The sequence below is a fragment of the Sorex araneus genome, chromosome 1 (assembly GCF_027595985.1).
Source record: "Sorex araneus isolate mSorAra2 chromosome 1, mSorAra2.pri, whole genome shotgun sequence".
Taxonomy (NCBI): domain Eukaryota; kingdom Metazoa; phylum Chordata; class Mammalia; order Eulipotyphla; family Soricidae; genus Sorex; species Sorex araneus.
The window spans coordinates 200,977,647-201,000,979 of NC_073302.1; the positions used below are offsets into that span (position 1 = coordinate 200,977,647).

The 23,333-nt window shown below is 33.7% G+C and overlaps 1 protein-coding gene across 9 annotated transcripts in view; it reads right to left on the reverse strand.

Moving 5' to 3' along the window:
- The window catches only part of GALNT13 (polypeptide N-acetylgalactosaminyltransferase 13), a 725,693-nt gene that overhangs the window by 259,961 nt on the left and 442,399 nt on the right, over positions 1-23,333 (reverse strand). The window lies entirely within an intron of this gene.

Below are 23,333 nucleotides of genomic sequence, written 5' to 3' on the forward strand. Positions count from 1 at the left end.
TTAATGTCTCGGGGTTTAGGCACACTGAGTGAATCAAAGAATAGCCAACACATTTCCAATGAGAAGACTACATCTCATTTTCTGAAAATTGTAGCCTGAAAAAACTAACCCAATATAAAAAGAATAAAACATGACGTTTCTTTCACATAAACCCCTTGATGTACCACCAATGGTTGTATCTATTATTTTATAGACTTCCAACAGATTAATTATGTGTATATATCCAGCATATCAATTTGAATATGTAAAAAAAAAGTCCTTTGATTCACAGAGGATAGGAGCTAGTAAATTACTTCTCTTTGTTCCCAGATTTTTAATGAATCCTTTGATGATGGCAAATGTTATTAATCACAAGTAAAACACTATTGCTCATTTGATTATCTATTTGATTTTCTATCCTTCAACTATAAGGCAAGTAATACACATTATCCTTTGCATGTATTTTGACAGTGAATTTTAATTAAGATTCATAAACTTCATATGCTTAAACTTTGAAAATCTCAGTTCATGCTACTACTATTTCTAATTTACAGCTAGTATGCCAAATTCATGTGGCTGCTTGTTTTGACACTAATCTTCATATCTCCAACTGAAATCCACACATGAACATCTCTGACACAGTTATCATTTAATGTGGCCTTAATAATAAAAACAACAAGAAGACTCTTCCATGGAGACCACGTAGCATAGTGGCGAAGACTGAGAATGGGCTCTTTCCACTAGCTCTGCCACTGTCTAACGTGATAACTGTTACTACTTTTTTCTATACTTTAGGTTATAGGTATGAGACTAGATGAATCTTAGATTACTGTTCTGAGGATGAAAACAAATCAATCAGCAAACACAAAGTCACTTAGTTTTAAGGTGAAATAATATTAAATTTAAGTAGGAGATATTTATTAAGGGGTTCATACAATAGTCTAAAATATAGACAATAATGACTTGGACTAGAGCAATGACATAGGAATTAGAGAGGAATATTTAGCCATTGATACACTCTGAAGGCATTACAATGAAGTGCTAATGTTGTTTTTTTCTTAGCAATAATAACCTATCCATTTGGTCCAACTCACATTTTCTTGAAAAAAACCCCAGCTTTATTTAGTATTAACATCTGTTCTGATTTAGTATTTTTGTTTATCACTGACAAATAGTATTTACTCTGTCCCTGTAACTGTCACTGTCATCTTGTTGCTCATCGATTTGCTCGAGAGGGCACCAGTAGCGTCTACATTGTGAGACTTATTACTGTTTTTGGCTTATTGAATATGCCATGGGTAGCTTGCCAGGCTCTGCCATACAGGCAAGATACTCTCGCTAGCTTGCTGGGCTCTCTGAGAGGGGAGGAGGAATCGAACCTAGGTCGGCAGCATGCACGCAAATGCCCTACCCACTGTACTATCACTCCACATGACTTAATATTATTTACTTCTCAGTTCAAAAATGTGGCATTTTGCTAATGTTTATATATGTATGCTTGTGTATAAATAGTGTGTATATATGCTTATTTGTATACATAAATTTGTACAATTGAAAAACTGCAGTTAATTCATAAAATTATTGTATAGTGTCTGAGAAAATAGTAAAGACTGAATAAAACATGTTATTTACAGATACATAGATGTCTAAATAACTTTGCACTAATTTAAATATATCTACATGCTATTTTTAGACTTCTCACAAATTAAATTTTTTATCTTATCTCTTGTAAACTAGTCTCAAAAGAAATCTCCCCCAAACATTGTTTTTTCATTTTATGAAATGGAGTTATATTTGTACATAGTGAAAAACAATTAAATATACCATTAAGTTAGTGTTTATAGAGTTGAAAGATATTTATTGATTTATAATGGTGGTCAACACTTACTTATAAATTGATCTACTTATACTTCCTTAAAGAATCTGGGAAATTATATAAAAACAAAAAAAATGTATCTGCCATACATTTCATAGAATTAAGAATGAAATGAAACAGAATTAAGAATAAAAATTGTTTCCTTAGCTCTGGTAAAGGGATAATAAAACAAGATACTTTTCAGTCAGCTTTCAAAATATTTCCTTTTATAGTTATTGTTTACTTCAAATTATCCCTGTCAGCACTTCAACTTTCCACTTAACTTATACATACTCAAGTAGACTGATGACAAATCCCCTTTCTTCTTACAATTAAAACAAGATGTAAACAAGTTGTCACTGAAATCCTGAAGGCTCTATAATCCTTGACAAATTGCCACAAACTCAAGAGGCATGCAAGTCCATACCGTAAAAGGCTGGGATGAGGGAGTCAGTGAGCGTTGTCTGTTCATACATTAAACTATCAGTTGTTCCTTATGGTCATTTTGACTGGAAGAATGTCTTATTTAATGATTGGTTTAACTCTTGGATTTTTTTTTTCTTTTCTGCATCACCTTCCTGTGCTCAGAACTTAATTCTGGCTCTGCACTCAGGGATCATATGGGACACTGGGAATGTTACCCAGGTCAGTCTGGCACAAAGCAAGTGAAGTGAGCTATTGCTATAGCATCTCTCTAGCCCTCTAGGATTAATATTCACATTAAAGTGCTTTCAAGATTTATGTAATCTGGAAGAAATCTTGATGGAGAGAGTAATATCCTGACATCAGAGCATCTCACTATGAAGATTCTCATCCACTGAGCTGATATAGCCTTATTGTGCTCACCTGAGTTAGCTGATTACAACCATTAGTGTGAGTAAGAAATATAGCAAGTACTTCTGAGAGTTTTTAAAAACAGAATTATTATTTGTAGAAAACAAAAGCAAACATCAGGCTTAACAATAGAAAGCTGAATTTTGCTCTTGCAAGAATTGATTGCAAAATTTGGAACAAGTTGCTTAGACTCAGAATATTCATATATGTAAAAGAAGAAGAAGCAAGGTTTATGACATCAAAGTTTTCTTTCAGAATACTAGGATTCACATAAAATTATTTGAATGAGTAAACCACTTTTAGAGGTTTTTTTAAATGGGAATGACAACATCTTCAAAGTTATGATCAACACTTACTAACCTTGATACACTATCTTTACCTAAGCTATTTGTTAGAAGTACATGGCAAAAATTAGCAGTACATTATTGGTATACAAGAAAGCACAAAATGATTTACACTATATAACTAATCATGAAGCAAACAAGTTCCCCCCCCCCGACCCCTCTTCAGATTCCTCCGAATTTAGAAAGGTAGAAAGCATTATAAAATAAGAAAAATGGGAAAGAGAGATATTCCATGGTTAGGGTGCTTGCCTTGCACATGATAGACTGGGCTTTGCTCCCTTGCACAACACATGAGCCCCTGACCACCACCAATAGTGATAGTGGAGCACAGAACCAGGAACAACCCCAATTCCACACTCACTCCCAAATAAGGAAAACCTTAAGAGTATGTTTGTTCTTCAAGGGATTTTCAGAAACAATCATATATTAGAGAAATATGGGGGGGGTTATAGTTTTATGGTAATTTAATGTAGATGATTCTGAAACAAATCTTTACAATTTCATATATATACTGTCATCTTCCATAATTCTATTACTTTTACTTTCTTTAAAGTAATTTTTTAATTTTGTTTAGAAGTGAACCTGAAAATTTCAAAATCCAAAAAGGACTCTTTCAGGGGGCACATCTGGTGATGCTCAGGGTTTACTCCTGACTCTGTACTCATGGCTCACTGGTGGAGGTGCTCAGTGCCAGGAATTGAACCAGAGTTGTCCACGGGCAAGGCAAGTGCTAGAATCTCTGTACTATCTCTGAGAATCTTCAAAAAGAACCCTTTTATAGCTACTCACCTTCAAAAGAACACACACTAATCTAGAGTTCTTTAACAAGTCTCAAAGTCATTTTGCTATTTTTATTTGGTATTGAATGACTTGGCAAAGTGCTACTGGTGGTATATGGTAGGAGGGATGAAGAAAAGAAAGAAAATAGAACAGAAGCACAGAAAAATTTGCTTTTACTAGGTGTTAAGTAGAGAAAATTTTTAAATGGAACTAAGATGCTATGTGCATGAAGCAATGTTTATCAGAGGTATAGTGAAGAGTTTGTTATCACAAATGTAATCTTTTAATCTCATTGCCTACTTCTTCCAAATACAAACAATTATTCCCAGTCATTAAAATATGTAATGAAGACAGCTATAATATGTATATATGTCAATGTTTTCAATGTACAATTGTACATTGTACTTTGTACATTTCAATGTACAATTTACTATCACTTTTACTATTCACCATGCTGCTTTGTAACCTTTAGACCCATCATGGGTATTGCACTGCTATTTCTCACGATTGCACATTTTATTAGGATCACTGCAGAAATGCTCAATTTTTATTTAGATTAACAGAGCAACATGCATTACCTGTGTTATTGTTGTAAGTCTTCTATTTTTTGTTGTAATGGCATGTATGAAAAGAGTAAGAAATCAAGACCATAAAATCTTTCAAATATTCAACCCCCCATGAAATTTATAGTTTATCTTCTTAAGAAAAGTAGTGTCTAGAACTTTTTTACATTTATGAAAAGGCACTGATTTTTTTAACTATACTGTTGCAAGCAGATAGCACATGAACAAAATACAAAATAAGAAGAAATCACATTTGTTCATAGTCACAAACCAAAAATATTAGAAATATGATAAGTTGTGGAGGTTTTGTAAATATTTTTAGTGCCTGTCAGGGGAATGAATGCTAAGAGAGAAACAGAATTATTGGAATTTGTAGTTTCTTCCTTCGAATATTTAAGCCTATGAATAAATGGCAACTGTGAAATTTATTTGTACATGAGATTTCTGAGAAACGTTCTTTGATTTCTCAAATGATATTTGGGTCAAGTCGTTTGCATTTATATTGGTATCCTTCCACATCTGGTGAGCTGACTACCTGGTAGATAGTCTAACATCTGCAGCTTCTAACCACCGAGCAGCTCATAACAGCTGTGTGCTGTTGCCCTGAACTGATGCCAGAACAGTCCCCTTTGAATATTGGTAGACCACCTGGTTCCCAGCTGCAGTGAGTGACAACATCTTCTGCTCTGTTTGAAAGTCAGAAACACTTAAAATAATTTGAATGGGTGAGGGGTAGAAAATATGGTATCTCAGAAAAAATATCTTTCAGTTATTCAGTTTTTTCATCTGTTATCCAGCTATCTCAGCTGATTGTGGGTAGAGCATTTTAGTTGAAATGAAATTTGCTCTCCAACTTGAAAGTGGTCAAGTGCTTTTCAAACAGAAGCCCACATGATAAGTTTGAGTAAAGGCAAGGACCTCTCTTTCAAAGCTTTTTCCCTCAAGACCTAGATGGCCTCTGTCCAACAAATCTCTTAGCCACTGACTTTTTGTCAAGCACCATTCTGGCCTCTGGGACATAGACAAAGAAAAACAAAACATGTCTCTCTCTTCAAGTGGCTTTTATATCAATTTAGTAATGAGTGTCAGAACAGTGTGCACTGACAGTTTAAAAGTAGTTTCTCATGTCCATAAGAAAAGGACTATTTTAATGGCTATTCACTCAACTATAACTTTTATCATAGACAGAATTTGCTTTTCCTATTTAGTTTGTTTATGCAAAGTCTCTCATATGCAAGGAAAGTACTTTACTGCTGTTTCACATCCCTAGTCCTTTTTTTTACCTAGTTTTTAATCAGCTAGAGGCATTTTATTTCTTGCCAGGGACGTGAAACATTTTTATAGGAATGTATAAGTTTTGCTTCAGATAAACACTTTTTCTAACGAATACATATAAAACTTAAATGCCAACCACAGAAAACTATGATGTCTTTCTACAAATCATCTATTATGTGCTTGTGCACATGTGTGTGTGCATGTGTGTGTGTGGTGAAATGTTTAATGACACATAAATTCATATTGATGGCCTCTTAGACACTGACTACAAATATCCATAAACTTACTTTGAAAGAATGCGGTCCTCTACTTTTACAGGATTTTCCGTTTTAAAAAATAAAGTTGTAGGGGGGTATAGTGCCTCCAGCAGGTCAACTGTACCTGTGGGGCGAGTGCATCAGCAGCCTGATCATATGTTCAGGCATCCTGATACCCCAAAATTGCTGCTGTGCTTTTGGTCAGACCCCAACAACTTGGTACCAAGTTTACCAAGAAATTAACTAGTCAAAAGTTAGGTATGTGGGAGACATGCTCACGAACCACCTCCAGCTCAGCTATACAAACTCATTTATTGGTCTTATTTCAGAGAAATCTTGAAAAAGATCAAAAGCAACAATTAATATCAGATCTATGCATGGCTGAAAAGACAGAGGTAAATTGGGGGGTGGGGATGGGGGGCCAGTCTAGTGCCTGCCAAAGCAGAGTCCCCGTTGGCTGCTTGCTTCCACAACCCAAAATTGCCACCATACCCCTGGCCCGACTCCACTATCTCAGGACGGACCTCACCAAGATATAATCTGCTGAAACTTCGGATATGCAGGTTTCGTGACTGAAATCTCCAGGCTTTCTCGGAGTTCAGATGGGCTACCTCCCCCCACTTTCCAGTACTGGAAACACTGGCTGTCACCTCCACGAAACAACTCCAGCACCCCATGTAAGCTCTACTATGAGCCATGCTCCAGAGACCCATAAATAAATCTCGAAAGTGATAAAAAAAAAGCCACAATTAATCCTGGACCTGCACAGAGCTGACAGACAGGCTAAGAACAGACAAGGCTAAATCAGAAGGGGGCAGGTCCCTGGCAGCCACTTGCTTCCACAATCCTAAATTGCCACTCACCCCTGGCCTGACTCCACTGTCTCAGCATCGGTCTGACAGAGACATAATCTGCTGAAAATTCTGGTGTGTGAATTTTGTGACTGAAATCTCTAGGCTTTCTGTGGGTCAGAATAGGCTACTTCCCCTCACATCCCTGTACTTCCAGAAGCTTCGGCAGTCACATTCACAGCCCAAAGCTGCCACCCAGTTAAAAAGCTACTCCAGCCTTACCAGTCCAATAAAAATGTAGAATGTCCTGAACAAACACCATGACCACTTAGCATCTGTATTGCAAACCATAATGCATAAAAGGAAAAGGAGAGAGAGAGAGAGAGATAGAGAGAGAGAGAGAAAGAGAGAGAGAGAGAGAGAGAGAGAGAGAGAGAGAGAGAGAGAGAGAGAAGGAAAGTGCTACCCATAGAGGGAGAAGACTGGGGTAGGGGGTGGGGTATTGAAGGATGGTGGTAGGGAAACAGGGCTGATTGCTGGTGGGAAATGTACACTTGTGGAGGGATGGGTGCTGGATCATTGTATGATTAAAACCCAATTATGAACAACTTTGTAATGGTCTATCTCACAGATATTCAATTAAAAAAAAGTAATGTGGAATTCATGCCCAATTTAATCAGCTTAATCAATAGCTAAATAAATAGCAGTACTCCTTCATAAAAAATAAATATATTTGTAGTGATATAAGTGCACATAATATTATACTTTAGAAGAAGATTAAATACATAGCCATAGAAAGGTACCATCTAAAATGTTCCTTTGCTCACTCATGAGTTACAAATAAGAAGAGTGCTGTAAAATGTTTACTTAAAGTTTGTTTTAAATATCATGTCTTTTCTCATCTGTTTTATTAGAATTACAAAATGCCATTCTTGTGACATTTAAAGTTTATTCCATAGACAGTTTCAATGTTCATTTAAATTCCTGCTGAGGGGTCGACTCTTGAGTGGGGGGATTCCAAACAATAATAGTGAGTTTTTTGTTTGAATGTAATCAAAGTAAAGAGAAAGTAAAGTGAAATTTATCAGCTACACAGGTGGGGTGGGGGGCTGGGGGGAGTGGAGGGCAGGGGGGAGGTTTACTGTGGTTCTTGGTGGTGGAATATGCGCACAGGTGGAGGGATGGGTGTTTGAGCATTGTGTAACTGAGACTTAATCCTGAAAGCTCTGTAAATTTCCACATGGTAGTTCAGTAAAAAAAATAAATAAAATAATAAATAAATAAATAAATAAATTCCTGCTGAGGAAGCAGTATTTAATCCAACACTTTCTTTTCTCGTATCAAACTCAAATATCAATTCCACCTTCTCTACATATAATCTCTCACTTTCCTCTTTTCTAGAGCTAAAGAATAGCTGGCCTGGAACTCTGTTGAAAAATTTCATATCAGCTAAGTTTCCTGTCTCCATTTTTGGAAAGAGAGTCAGTTGTCCCCTCCAATGTTAAGTCCGGCTGCTGGATTCTTGAACTAAGAATCAAATAGTGGGAAAGAAGTATCTGACATTTTCTAGTCATATGACAATTTCTTTAAGAATCAAACCTTCTTTAAGAATCAAAGTCATATGAGATAATAAGAATTAATTCACAAAGTTCTGATTAAAAATAGTGAAAAGGCTAGTATAATACTGTGCTGCAAATTAAAAAATGCTGTACCCACATTCTTAATTTTTCTGGTAACTCTCTACTGTAACTTTTTAGTACTCATCCTAACAATTGCACTCTTCCTCTTTCTTTTAAAACATTACCTAGATTTCAGAAGGGGCATGTGTTTGGGTCACATCTTTTGGTCTCAAAGTTTACTTCTCTCTGTGCTTAAGGATTACTCCTGGTGGTGTTCAAGAGATCATATTTAGTGCCAGGAATGAAATTGGAGTCTGCTGCATGAAGGGCAAGCAACTTAACCTTTATACTACTCTTTGCCCCTTATGTAGATGTTTTAATCCTTTCTATCATCAACCATTTTATTTTTTCCCCAAATTACAAAATAACAACAAATGTGTAATAGTTGCTTTGGTCATATTTAACCCATTAAGTAACTATGCTTTCTCTTTCCTATTTGAAATGTTTTGTATAGTTTTTATTTTTTCCTCTATAAATCTTCTCAGTCCAAGTTTTTGTTTCTTTGTTTGTTTGGGGGCATGCCCAGTTGTGCTCAAGACTTATTACTGATTCATACATTCAGTTTTCATTCCTAGCAGGCTCAGTGGACCATATGGTGTGCTAAGGATTAAACCCAGGTCATCCACGTGCAAGGCAAACACCTTACCCACTGCACTATCTCTGATCCCACAGTAAAAATTTTTAAATATTGTTCATACTACTAACTTGTTTAAGGCATCTAAAGATTCTCATGGAGTTCTTTATAAGCTTTGACTGTAAATAATCAACATGGCTTTATAAATTTTTGTGATATATATTTATTATTCCCTGACAGTTTTGACTTAGCATTCACAACTTACTTCTTCTGTTTCTAAATGTTGATGTCTCCAAGGACATCTCTTGCTCTTCTGTGCTCCATAATTTCTTTCCTGACAAATTCATCAACTTAATATGCTCACTAATTATAAATTCTGGAAAGAGAAATCTCAAATCAGCCACTTTCCTTATATTTTGCAATCACTCTGCAATACCTCATCAAATACATCCTTCCATGACCCAAAAGAGTCCTGAGTTTCTATTCTGTTCCACCAACACTGGGGAAAAGAAAGTTATACATTTTGGGTCTTGCAATGCCAGAAAATATTCAGGAATAATTACTACTCAAATAAATCATCACAAGATTGTTGTAAAATGATTGGCATTTTAACAATTTTTAAGTCTATATAAATAGATTTTTAATCAGAAATCCCAGAATTTATGATCACTTCAAACTCAAGTAGCTTTGGCCAGTTAAAACAGACTGTAAAGTTTATTGACCAATTAAAATATAAAATTAAAAATGTAAATAATTTAGTCACTCAATCAAAATAGGAAAAACGTGAAAACAGGATTGAACACTGGAGTATTACCAAGTAATAAAATGAGATAAAACTGTCTTGATTTCTGAAAATGTTGTGATATATTCAGAAATGTATACTGACTATAGAGCATTTATAGTATTCACTGATAATAGAGATGTGCTAATAATTTTATGCAAAAATTTATTGCAACTTTAGCAAATGTAGTTTAAGTCAGTTACTGTTGTGATAATAAAATATTTAAATACTTTTTTATTCATCAGATTTGAATTATACAGATGTAGTGAAAACTAATGTTAGATTTATTTTTAAGTGTGATTTCACAAAACCTATTAAAAGTATGCAATTAAATTTTGATGCTTCTAAAAATGCAGCTATACTGACATTTAATTCTCAAATATTGAACAATTGGATAAAAGTCTTCAACATTACCTCACACCCTCCAAAGATTCTTTTCTCGCATTTATAATCTATTATTGCTGAAGTCATTCAGCGTTATTTAAATAAATTTTATAATTGGTTTTCTTTTATTAATGCACCTCTGGTTGACTAGGAAGAACAACAGTAGAGTGACTGGTAGTCAAGTACTTGAGAGAGAGATCGTTAAGTGTGACAATATAATCATAGCTAAGATGTTGCACATTTACTGCAGTAGTTACCATAGAGATTTAAATTTGGCTCCTTAATAAAAAAAGTACATGCATTTTATTTTGAATGCATTAATTTTGACTAGGAAGGTGCACTAGTTTTATTCACACAATGCATATTCATAGAACAATCAGTTTGGGAATTTTGTCTCAAAATCTGTAAGTGATTGAATATGAATATATATAAAATAAAATAAATCCTAGTTCTGCAGGATACATTTTTAATGGTTTATAATACACTTTTCATGTAATTTTCAAGAAAAAAAATGATAGATTGGGAAACAGATCTTCTAGCCTAACGTTAGATCTGACTTAAAGCAACTAAGGTCATAAAAGAGTAGATTGTAAATTAAGAGCTCAAGCATTTCAAGCCTTTGTGCCTCCTGAACTGCTGTCTATGAAACTCAAGTATTTTATATGTAGCATGGTGTCATTTGTATAAATAGTTAAGCAGATTTAATAAAGGAGTATATCCTTTTTTTTTTTAAAGGAGTATATCCTTTAAGCATATACAAATAGCTGACAGTACATTATCTTTTTCATAAAAAAGATAATAAATACAAAACCTGAGAGTAGTTAATTTTGAGTAAGGTGAAAGGGTTGCAATCTGGAGATTGGAGATATGGAAAGGTTGAAAGTATTGGTAATATAGTTGTAGCATACCTTGATGGTTATACAATAGCAAATTAAATATTAAAGTAAGAAACAAGAAATGAATGTGCATTCTTTTGGGGGAGCAAGGAAGGTATTAACGCGATTTGTAACAGTAGAAATACAGAAGTTCATTGGTATTTTATTTGGTTTTGTTTTCTTTTTCCATAGAAGGCATTTTAAATCTTATTTCTTTCTTAGTGAAGCAAAATAGTTTTACTTAAAGCAAAAAGATTTTATTTATGTAGAGAAATGTGAAAGGAGAGGAAAAAAAATAAGATACATTTTCATAAGAAAATATGGGAATAAAGCAGATTTAAAATCTTGTATAATTATAACATTTCCTTTTATAATTTAGATTTTTATATAAATTAATTTTATAAATATAACTTATACCTCTATTTTAGCTTGTCTTTAATGTCCATTTTCTACATCCACTCATTTAATTTTTTTAAAATCACATATGCTTCTTGGAGGTATACTGTAATTCTTGGTGGTGGAATAAGTGCACTGGTGAAGGGATGGGTGTTCGAGCATTGTATAAGTGAGACTTAAACCTGAAAGCTTTGTAACTTTCCACATGGTGATTCAATAAAAAATAAATAAATAAAAAATTAAATAAAATCACATATGCTTCTTAAAAGACATGAATGTCAGTTTTCTCTCATTTAAATTTCAACTCTTGTGAAAATTTATTTTGCCTTTAGCTGGGAGATTGGAGCAGTTTTATTTTGTCAAATTAGCAATCCAATTAGCCCAAGCACAAGAAAGATGTTTATATTTTTTTTATAAATTTGAGGTCTTTCTCAGTATTTGTAATTTTCCACATATATTTTTTTCCTCTACTACAGAACTATTTGTTCAATCTCAAATACTAGATTATTCTAATTTTTATAATTAGATTTTTATAGTTAGATGTTTTGAAGCAAGTGTACTTTATTTGCGGAGGAGGTCACACCTGGTGGTGTTCTGGGTTTATTGCAGGCTCCACACTCAGGTATCCCCCTGGTGGTGTTTGGGAGATGATATGAAATGCCAGGCATCAAATCTGAATTAGTTGGGTGCAAGGCAAATGCTCCTACTGCACTATCTCTCAGCCTTACAAGTGTACCTTCAAGGCCTTCTTTTATCTGGATGAACAGTAGCAACTTGTCAAGTTGTAAGATCAGCTTTTATTATTCTATTAGCAATCAAACATATATTATGAGATAGTTTAGGAATCTTTCTAACCCTGTGCCAGTGTAAGTTTTGTGCATACCAAACAGTGACTTTTGTTTTCTGTCCTTCTCTCTCTGAACATCCTTACTGCCAAGCATCTCAGACCTGTTCTTCCTTCTCTTTCGTCCTTCTCAATCTAACTCTCCATGACAATGCTATTTATCATGATTGTTAGAATTTAGTGTCTCTCCCTAATAAAGTATAAATTTCAGGTGGAATTTTGTCATCCTTTTTGCCCAATATTTTACATTTTGTGTTTTAATAATTTTAATTGAAGTTTTGTTTGGGGGGCCACACCTAAAAGTGCTCAGGGCTTACTCTTGGCACTGGCAGATTGATAACTGCTACCAAGGTAATCTAAATATGCAAGGAAACTATAAATAATGCCTTAAGGTAAAACAAATTTACAGGTATACAAAGCTTTTAGTATATTTAATCATGCTGATATCTATTGCAATGGTAAGCATACAATAATTCTAAAAGGTGGAATTAAAGTTTATAACTTCATGACAAAATGAACTCCTAGAGAGTATGTCCTGTCCCATTCATGTCTACATCCTAATATCTAATGGAGTGCTTGGCATATTAGAAGTATGTATTAGTTATCAGTTAAATAAACAGATGGTTAACTTATGACTAGCTAGCCAAATTATTTTGGAGAACATAAATTTTTTTATATTATTGACATAGTACTGTATTTCAATATTCTGCCATTTCCAGATACACACAATTATAAATCAAAATTTGCAACTTTACCTTAAAATAAATGCAAATTCCACCAGCAAAACTTTTACCAGTAATATTCAATCATTTCCTTTTAAATATAGAATAAGAAATCTTTTCTTCTCCAAAAGTTTAGGATATTTGCAAATCTACAGACTTCCAACCAGAGAATTAATATCTTCACTTTTTCTTTCTTTAAAGAATTTGTCATATGAAATTAAGAACCAGCTTTCCTGTTCACTCATATATTTTCTCTCATTTATTTTTTCTGACTCTAGCATTTGTCCTATATTTGGTCTGTGTCCATTGTCAACAGTCCGTATGAAAGCCACACAAACATCAGCACACCGTCACCACCACCACCACTTGCACTACTGCAAGTAAGCTAATCTACAGGCTCTGCTCCAGAGACTCGATAAAATCTTGGAAGAGATCAACAAGCTCTAAAGCCTTCTCACATACACAGGTCACAGGTGAGACCTTGGGTGATCTTAAGGCGTGGGGAGGGCCATGTCCTCACCCTGCCAAAGCCCCTGTTGCCATACTCACAGCTCAAAAGTTGCCGCATTGCCTAAGGCCGGACTCCACTGCCTATGAACTGAGTGCCACAGAGATGCCAAACTACTAAAAGTTTCTGATATACCAGGTATATTTTTACTTAAAACTCTGGGCCTTCTCAGAGTTGGGGAGGGCGACCTCCTCCACCAGTCAGCACTTCTGGAAGCTCCTGCAGCCACACATTTATCCACCACTTCCTCCAAGTAATCTAACCTATCAGCCCTGCTCCAGAGACTTGTGATTAAATCTCTACAATACCAATATCCTAGTAGTAGCCCACCAGATCGATGGGAATTTAATGTAGAAACCAACTAAGCTCAATTAACAGATACATAAACACAAAAGATTAAAAAATCATCAACAGTTTAGTAAATCCTCAGACAAGGATGTAATGTCCCGATGGTGAGATATCACAAATTTCATAAATTTTCTTTCACTGAAGTATTTTTTTTTTTGATAATTCCATTTGTGACTCATTGGTAACAAGCAATGTAAAATAAATTATTTTGGCCTGCTATGACGGCAAGCTCGAGGGGTGGTGGGGCAAATGAGGACCACGGTGGAGGGAAGGTGACTGGTGGTGGGATTGGGATTGGAATGTGGAATGCCTGTAACAAAGGCATCATGAAAAACTTTGTACACCGCAGTGTTTAAATCGAATGGGAAAAAATAGGTCTGTCTGCCAAGAAATTAACAAATATTTTAAAATTAGTTTTTGAAATTTCTAAATTAAATTTACATGCAAAATTTATGTGATTTATTGGCAGGTTTATCTTATTTCGTCAAACCCTCTGTACATATACACATATGTATATATATTATATATATGAACAATCTTAAAATTAAAAAAATAAAAGTATCCAAAACATAATTTGCTTTTACCTTTTTCCACAAAGGAAAAAAAGGAAAATCTAACTTGTAAAATAAGTCGTTCAAATTCATTTCATGTCATCCTGGGCTCATGGGAGAGGTCAGTGGTACATGCAAATGCTGGCACCATAAGACCCTGAACATAGCCTAGCTTGATTAGTCAACTCATTCCTGACACGATTTAAGAGGCTCCTGTAATGTGATAAAACATCATTCCAGTACATACTTAGGTACAAAAGAAAAGTTAAACATTCAATTATTAGAATAGTGTAGGTTTATTTCAAATGTCAATCGACAGGATGACTCCTTAATCTTTTGTGCTGCTTTCTGTGATTAATAAATTCAGTGCAAGACTAGTAAAATCTGGTTAATAACAGAAGTCAGACTTTCCTATGCAATTATTCTGATCTGAGCACATTAACATTCTTAATATAGCTCTTTTTAAAACCATAAATTCAAACAGTTAATTTGCAGTCTTTCATACTTAGGGTCAGAAGAATCATAAAGATTTTTATAGCTGATGTGGATGTGTAGAGAAATCTATGTATTAGCAAGAGAAGGCTCAGAAAACTGTCACAGTTTTGGACTGTTACCCTAAGGTGACATTTCAGATATTTGTCCCTAATATGGATGGTTGGCTTCTTAATGTACCAAAACTCACTAAAATGGCAGATACATCTGGCTTATTGCCATATCATAAAAATTCTACTTAGTTTCTTCGATGTATATCTACGTTTGTTAAAGAAATACAGTGCAAAAAATGTTGCTTTTTATCAGAAATCAGTATTTTACTTCCTCTGTATACTTTTATTGCATTAAATGAATTAATCCAAGAATACAATACAAACTTGTGTGATCTTTCTTTAAAATTGATTTCAATATGTGTTTCCTAAAAACACCTGTAAAATTCATTCAGATGTTCCTTTATGGAAATTAAACTGCAAAATTTACACATTATTATTTTACATTTGTAATTCCATTTCTAATTTATATATTTAATTCCTTTCCTCTTAGAATTTTCTACTTGCAGCTCCAATCCTTTAGATGTCTAATAATTATCACTTAGCACTCATTTGCACTAGATACCATTTGTGTTGTAAAGTTTTAAAATCTGTATATTAATTACCCTACTATATATTTTATAATGATTACAACTAGAAATGTACAAATGAGTCTTTATGATTATTTGATCAGTAATATTCAAATAGACTTACATACAAATAAATCTAGATAGATAGGTAGATATATATAGATTGACAAAATTGAGAGCAAACAGAACAGGCTAGTGATCAAATAAATATATTTGTAGGTTGACAAATATGTTATGCTTTTTGTAGAAACGCTAATGTGATAAGATTTTTTGAGATAATCAAAAGATAATAAGTAATATTATTTCAAGGAGGCATAAATTCTAATTACACTGACAACTAAAAATTTTAACATTAGGTAGTAGAGTACCTAATAATGCTTTATAGTCCTAAAATGCCTTATAGTACTTATAATGCCTTATAGTACTAAACGTTTTAGTCTCTATGTAGTATAAGTTGTGAATCACATCATAGACAATTCAGTATAAATTTATTGCTGTATTTTAGTTTTGTGCCAGGAAGAAGAATAGTAATCAAAATTATAAAATCTTAAGGTATAATTTAGGAACAAAAACAATTTCTGTTACTGTTTGCTAATGCTCTACAGATTTATTAACATAAAATTTACTTATTGCTCATGTGAATTTTATTTACATAGTTTTATAACTGTTTTATTTTTAATGAGATGACTTGTTTCCAAGAGTTCAAACACTCATATGCCTTAGGAGTACAATGTTACCAATCCATTTCTACCACCAAAGTGCCAATATCACTCTTCATACTTTTAATATTGGGAGCACATACAATTGGATATTTATTGTTATAAACATTCAAAATAACTTTTAGCATTTTGATTTTGGAAAAATATAGATCTCTATACACGTTTTAACTTAATATGATTCTACAGTTCCCACGATTGAAATATCTATCTTATCATGAAGATACTGCTTTATTATATTTTAGGGTAAATATTCCATAAAGACTGTCACTGTTACTGTCACTGTCATCCTGTTGCTCATCGATTTGCTTGAGCGGGCACCAGTGACATCTCCATTGTGAGACTTGTTGTTACTGTTTTTGGCATATTGAATATGCCATGGATAGCTTGCCAGGCTCTGCTGTGCAGGCAAGATACTCTCGGTAGCTTGCCAGGTTCTTCGAGAGGGGCAGAGGAATCAAACCCGGGTTGGCCGCATACATGGCAAATGCAGTACCCACTGTGCTATTGCTCCAGCACTAGATTTCATTAAATTAACTTAAATATTTCTATTATTGTCTGATTTCTATAGTTGGCAAAGACACTATGCTCATATTTTCAATAAATGCTTTTATTTAATTTTTCTTTTTGAGGTGAGGTGGGGTGGAGGTTTTAGACTATACCTTGTGGTGGTGCTCCAGCTTACTCCTGCTTCTGCCCTCAGGGATCACTCCTGGCAGTGCTTGGGAGACCATATGCAAGCCAGGAAAAGATCTGGATCAAGCTCTATGCAAGGTACACCTCTTAAGTCCTGTATTATGTCTCCAATCCTTTAAAAAGTTCTTTACTTTCAAAAGTGTGGATTCTGCAATCTTTCAAAAGTCTACGGCTTCCTCACCTTATATACAGTACTATTCTCCCATTTATTTTCCCATCGATCTTGCATTTTGGAACTGAATGAATTTCACACTCCAAAACATTTTATTTTGTTACGGTTTTCAGATAAACATACTGCTACTTTCATTGTCATTTGGAATGTAAAAAAATTGGGATATTATATTCCTATTAATTAAAATATTTACATTGACAATTATTCTATTTTTAAGGTTGATAATAACAAAGTCAATGTTTCAGCATGTGATACAGTTTACTTTTTAAAAGGGTCCCATTATACCAATAGTGATCCCTGAGCACAGAACCCTAAGCATCACCAGGTATGGGCCAAAATATAAAAACAAATAAACAAAAATTTTGTTATTTAATTTAATTCACACAGTTATCTTGAGAGGTAAACTGTTAGTTAAACATACAATAATTAATAATTAATTTAGTGAGGTTGGAGTGATCATATAGTTTTTTTTCCCCCGGCCTTGCATACAGTCTACTGGAGTTCTAACCCACAACCCCACCAGGGGTTATCCCTAAGCACAGTGCCAGGAATAAGCCCTGAGCACTGCTGAGTGTAGCCCAGAAACAACAATAATAACAACAAGTTAGTGTAGTTCACCATGATGCTAACTAAACAAGAAAATCAAAGGGTTGCTTAAATACTTGAAAGAAAAATACTTGACAAAAACCAAATTCTATTCTATAAAGAGAGAATAGTACCAATAACAACATCATTTCAATAGTCAGTCTAAGTAATACCATATGTCTCCAAATCTATAAAATATTTTAAAGTCATATGCTATTAGTTGTCTAAAGTTTTCTCTGTCAAAACACGTTTTGTTTTTTTTTGTTACTCTAAGTCCTTTACCTATCCACTTAGATAACAGAACCTTTAGACCAGGTCTAAAGGTCAATAGTTTACTAATCAAATATGATTTTTTTAAATCTTTCGGAGAAGTTTGCGGTGTATGTATTTTTAAATATTTTCAATATTTTTTAAAATATAAGTTACATACTCCTTATTGCCAATGTTTAATTTCTATCATTGGGTAAGTTTTAGAATATTTGACACCTGTAAGTTATCATCACTGCAATCAAGGCGATGGGTATCTAAATCTGTTATTCAACAAAGTTTTTATATGATCCTTATTTGCCCTTTCTCTAACTCTCTTCTTTCAACCTAACTGTCCAAATATAATTTATCCTTTGTCCCCTGGAGTGATAGCATAGTGGACAGGGGGTTTGCCTGGCATACAGCTGACCGGGTTTGATTCCTCCATCCCTCTCGGAGAGCCTGGCAAGGTACCAAGAGTATTTCACCCACACACACAGCAGAACCTGGCAAGCTGCTATATATATTATAGAATATTTGGCATATATTCTATATGCCAAAAACAGTAATAACAAGTCTCACAATGGAGACGTTACTGGTGCCCGCTTGAGCAAATCAATGAACAATGGGATGACAGTGCTACAGTGTTTGTCTACTTATAGATTACATTTTATTTATAAATATAAATATTTTCTACATTGTATATAATCTTTTGTTCTTGCTGTTTCACACAGTGTAGTTTCAATATTCACAATGATATAGGGAATACCAATAGTTCATTCATTATTCTAGAGGCCTGAGCTATAAATCAGGATCTAAGGCATTTGTCTTGCATACTGCTAACCCTGATTCTATCCCTCGCACTGCATATGGTACCAGAAACAAATATCGATATTTCTAAAGTAGAAACCTATATGCACAAGTCACAGATCCTTTATACACTCTGTGGTAGCTATTCATCTTGCTTCTGGTTATTATAAATAAATAACTTTAATGTATAACTTTTGTACAGCACTATGCTTTCTTTTCCCTAGGGTAAATATCTAGGGATTATTTGAGATGTAGTAAACCTGTTTTCTACAGTTATTGTATCATTTTATCTTCATAATCATCAATATATTCCTTTTAATTTAAGTCATATAACACATATGTTAACCATTATGATTCTGTTTTAATTTATAAAAACTAATATTAATGTCTTCTCATATGCTTATTCATGTGTATTCCTTAGTGAAATGTCTCTTTGTCTGCTAAAACATTTGAGTACTTTGCTTTTGTTGGTTATTTTCTTGTTACCAAAGGTTTTGACATTGTTGTTGTTTGGATACAAGATGATTTTGAAATTTATCATTTGCTAACAACTTCTTCCTGTGGTGATTTGCTTTTCCTATCACTTCATCATTTTAATGAAGTATAATTCATCACTTTAAGCTTTTGTCTTTTGACTAATTATTGGACATGAAATTTTTCTCTGATGTTTGATTTTGCAACTTTAGGTTTATACTTTGAGATAGTTTTTATATAATTTAAGATATTTTTTCCAAACAAATACCCAATCCAATTTTTTCCAGGCTTATTTATTGAAGATACCACCATTTTTCTATCACTTTGTTCTACTTCCCATCTTTCGGCCAACACCACCCAGTTTTAACTATTATACATCTATAATTATTTTTTTATTTGGGAGTGAGTACTCAGGGATAATCCTAGTTCTGTGCTTCAGTGGTCACTCCCAGGGCTGCTTAAAGAAGCATGTGATGCTGAATATAAACCTGGACCTCCTGCTGCAACAGCATCCGCCGAGCCTGTTGAGCTATCTCTCCAGCTCTACAAAAAATTTTTCTTTCTCAAAACGATTTTTGGTTGTTCTCCATCTTTTTTCATTTTCAGTTAGTATTAGAACCAACAGCAATTTCTACTTTAAAAAGACCTGCTAGGGTATCAATTAATGATTCACAGAATTTATATTGATATGGGTATAACTGACACCTTAACAATTTCATATTGCATCATAAAAACATAAATATGTATGTGCATTAATTTGGGTTTTTTGGAATTTGGGTTTTTACTCCAGAGGAGCTTTCTGCATATTCAGAATTGTCACTATTCCATGATTTGATTCTATTTTCGTTTTTTAAAAAAAATTCTATTTAATGACTTTTAATTGCTCGAACTAAAATGTTCAGGCATTAATTACTGCAGTAGAAATAAAGTTAATTTTTGAAGATTATTTTGTATTTTTACAAACACTTATTGATCTTTTGAATACTATTCCTATATCCTGCAAACATGGCAAGAAAAAAATGTTTTAGTATCATTTTACATGAATTCAAATAAATGTCATAGACATTATTTTAATCTGTAATGACAGTCTTATGTTCTTCTTTATAATACAGAAGGCTTTTTATTCATTATTTCTAAGGTATTACACTGACTAAAAATTCCATCATAATGTTAACTGTAAGAAGGGAAAGAGAGAATATTTTTATCTTATCTTAATCATAGGGGAATAATTTTGTTCTCTTTAAAACAAAGCATATAATGTAGGTCTTTTTCAAATAAGGATTTTTTTAGATTGAGGAGTTTTTCTACAATTTACAGAGTCAATAGTACCTATGTAATTCTCTCACAGGATTATGGTTTTCTGAGGGTACAAACATGATGTATCCTTCAATTTTGTAGCCTCAGTATTTGGAAGAGAAACCACAGATACATTACATACTAAACATATGTTCATGTACATGTAAATTATTAGTCTAAAATCTTTATAACTTAATCTAAGATATGAATACTAATTGCATGCTAATTTCTGTTATAGCATATTTTTTCCATGCTTATCTCTCTCAACTAGGACACATATAAGAAAATGCTTATATTCATATTATGGAAACACAGTAGGATGTATGAAAGAAGTAGAAGAAAAATATATTGTTTCTATTGAAAAATATTGAAACTAAAAAGATTGGCATGTTTTTGAAAATTCATGCTATAATAATTCATAAAAATCATGCAATTACTTATATACTTCAAAAGCAAATTATTCTTAATGATCTCAAACCACCAACCACCAAATTTTCAAAATTTTCAAACATTTTTTACCTCTGTTTTTATTTCCAGGTCATTTTCTATTACATCATCATGAATTGCTCTCTATTTCTTGTTATTTTATTTTTGTGTGTGGTATCAGGGATGGAAGCCAGCATTTCACGTTTGTGAGCATGTGCTCCACCAAAGGGTTACATCTCTGGTTTGCCACGCCATTAGTCAGCTGAAGAGTACTAATGAAATCTGAGAGCAATATGAGAAAAGTGAGGGCAGCCTGTTGGCGGAAAATAAACTTTACTGGGTGGAGAGTGAAGTGAATTGGATCACAAAAAAGAAAGAAAATGCCGTGCAACAGGATCACAGCAAATGAAAATATTCCTATGTTAATTAAAATTATTTAACCTCAGAGTAGCATTCAATGAATATCAATCATTATATATGTAAATATGTTCATATTTTATCTGCTGGTAAGAACAAATTATATTTCTTAATATATTGTCCTCATCCCAATTTTTCCTTTTTTTAAGCTGTAATGTCTTATTTTATTCATTCAAAATTAAATAAGTAATTATTTGGGGATTCACATTCAATTTTCTTTTTTCACAAATGAATTTTATTTTAGTAATCATAGGTTTACACAACTATATGATTTTACAACTATATGCTTTAACGGCATGTTTCACACTTTTAAAAATATGTTATCATTTATACACAAAATTCATGACCTCATTTTTTCTAACAGCTGCATAGTATTCCATTGTATAGATGTACTAAAGTTTCTTCAACCAGTCATCTGTTCTAGGGCAGTTGGGTTTTTTCCAGATTCTGGCTATTGAAAATAGTGCTGCGATGAGCATATAAGTGCAGATGTCATTTTGACTATACTTTTTTGCTTCTCTGGGATATTTTCCCAGCAGTAGTATTGCTGGGTCAAATGGGAGCTCAATTTCTGATTTTTGAGAATCGTCCATATTGTTTTCCAAAAGGGCTGAATAAGCATGGAAAGTATCATGCTAAGTGAAATGAGTCAGAAAGAGAGAGACAGACATAGAAAGATTTCACTCATCTGTGGAATATAGAATAACAGAGTAGGAGACTAACACCCAAGAATAGTAGAAATAAGTACCAGAAAGTTGACTCCATGGCTTGGAGGCTGGCCTCACATTCTGGGGAGAGGGCAACTCAGATAGAGAAGGGAACACAAAGTAAAATGCGGTTGGAGGCCATGTGGGGGAAGGGTGATGCATGGGAATGTAGACTAGAGACTGAGCACAATGGCCACTCAACACCTTTATTGCAAACCACAACACCTAATTAGAGAGAGAGAACAAAAGGGAATACCCTGCCATAATAGCAGAGTGGAGTGGGGGGAGATGGGATTGGAGAGAGTGGGAGGGATGCTGGGTTTACTGGTGATGGAGAATGGGCACTGGTGAAGGGATGGGTTCTCAAACTTTGTATGAGGGAAACATGACCACAAAAATGTATAAATCTGTAACTGTACCCTCACGGTGATTCACTAATTAAAAATAAATAAATTAAAAAAATTTAAAGTTCTGAAACCTTTTCCTTTTTAAAAAAAGTTTAAATTTTTCAGTCTAAATAAAACTTGACTTGGAATTTTTATTTTGTAAAAAAAAAGTTATCATTGAAAATAAGAATAACCACTACCAATCCATCCACCAATATCTTTCCAACACAAACAAATGGAGCTTCTTATTTCTTTCTCCCCAGTCTAGTCACCTAAGCTCCATTGTCTGAGTCCATTGGTTTATTTTCATTAGGTTTTACCTTTTCCCTTCATTGCTTTTCTATTATTGTACATGAGTGACATTTTCTTATATAACATAAAAAATATTTATATACCATTTTAGTGAAAAACAATCTTTACTTTCTAAGTGAAAAGTTGAGACACATGATTCTTGATCATCACTGTATCATTGTCATCCCCTTGTTCATTGATTTGCTCGAGCAGGCACCAGTAACATCTCCATTGTGAGACTTGTTACTGTTTTTGGCATATCGAATACGCCATGGGTAACTTGCCAGGCTCTGCCATGCTGGCGAGTAATAAAACCTGGGTTGGCCGAATGCAAGGCAAACACCGTACCCAATGTGTTATGGTTCAAGCCCCCAATTTTTTTCCATATGCGATGGTACTTAGGTACTCTTGCCAGCGCAGGAGTAGAACCAGGGTAAGCTGTGTGTAAGGCAATCACTTTAACCCCTGTGCCACCTCTCTTACTCTTGAACATCATGACAAAACACTAAAAGACAAGTAAATTTATCAGTAAATACTTTTTGAAAAATAGTGAATTTTGGTTAAGTTCAACCTTAAAAAGTGAATTTAGGCTTAAGTTCCATCTTAGTAACACAAAATACAGTTCATTGAATAAATAACTGTGGCTCTAGGAAAAATTGT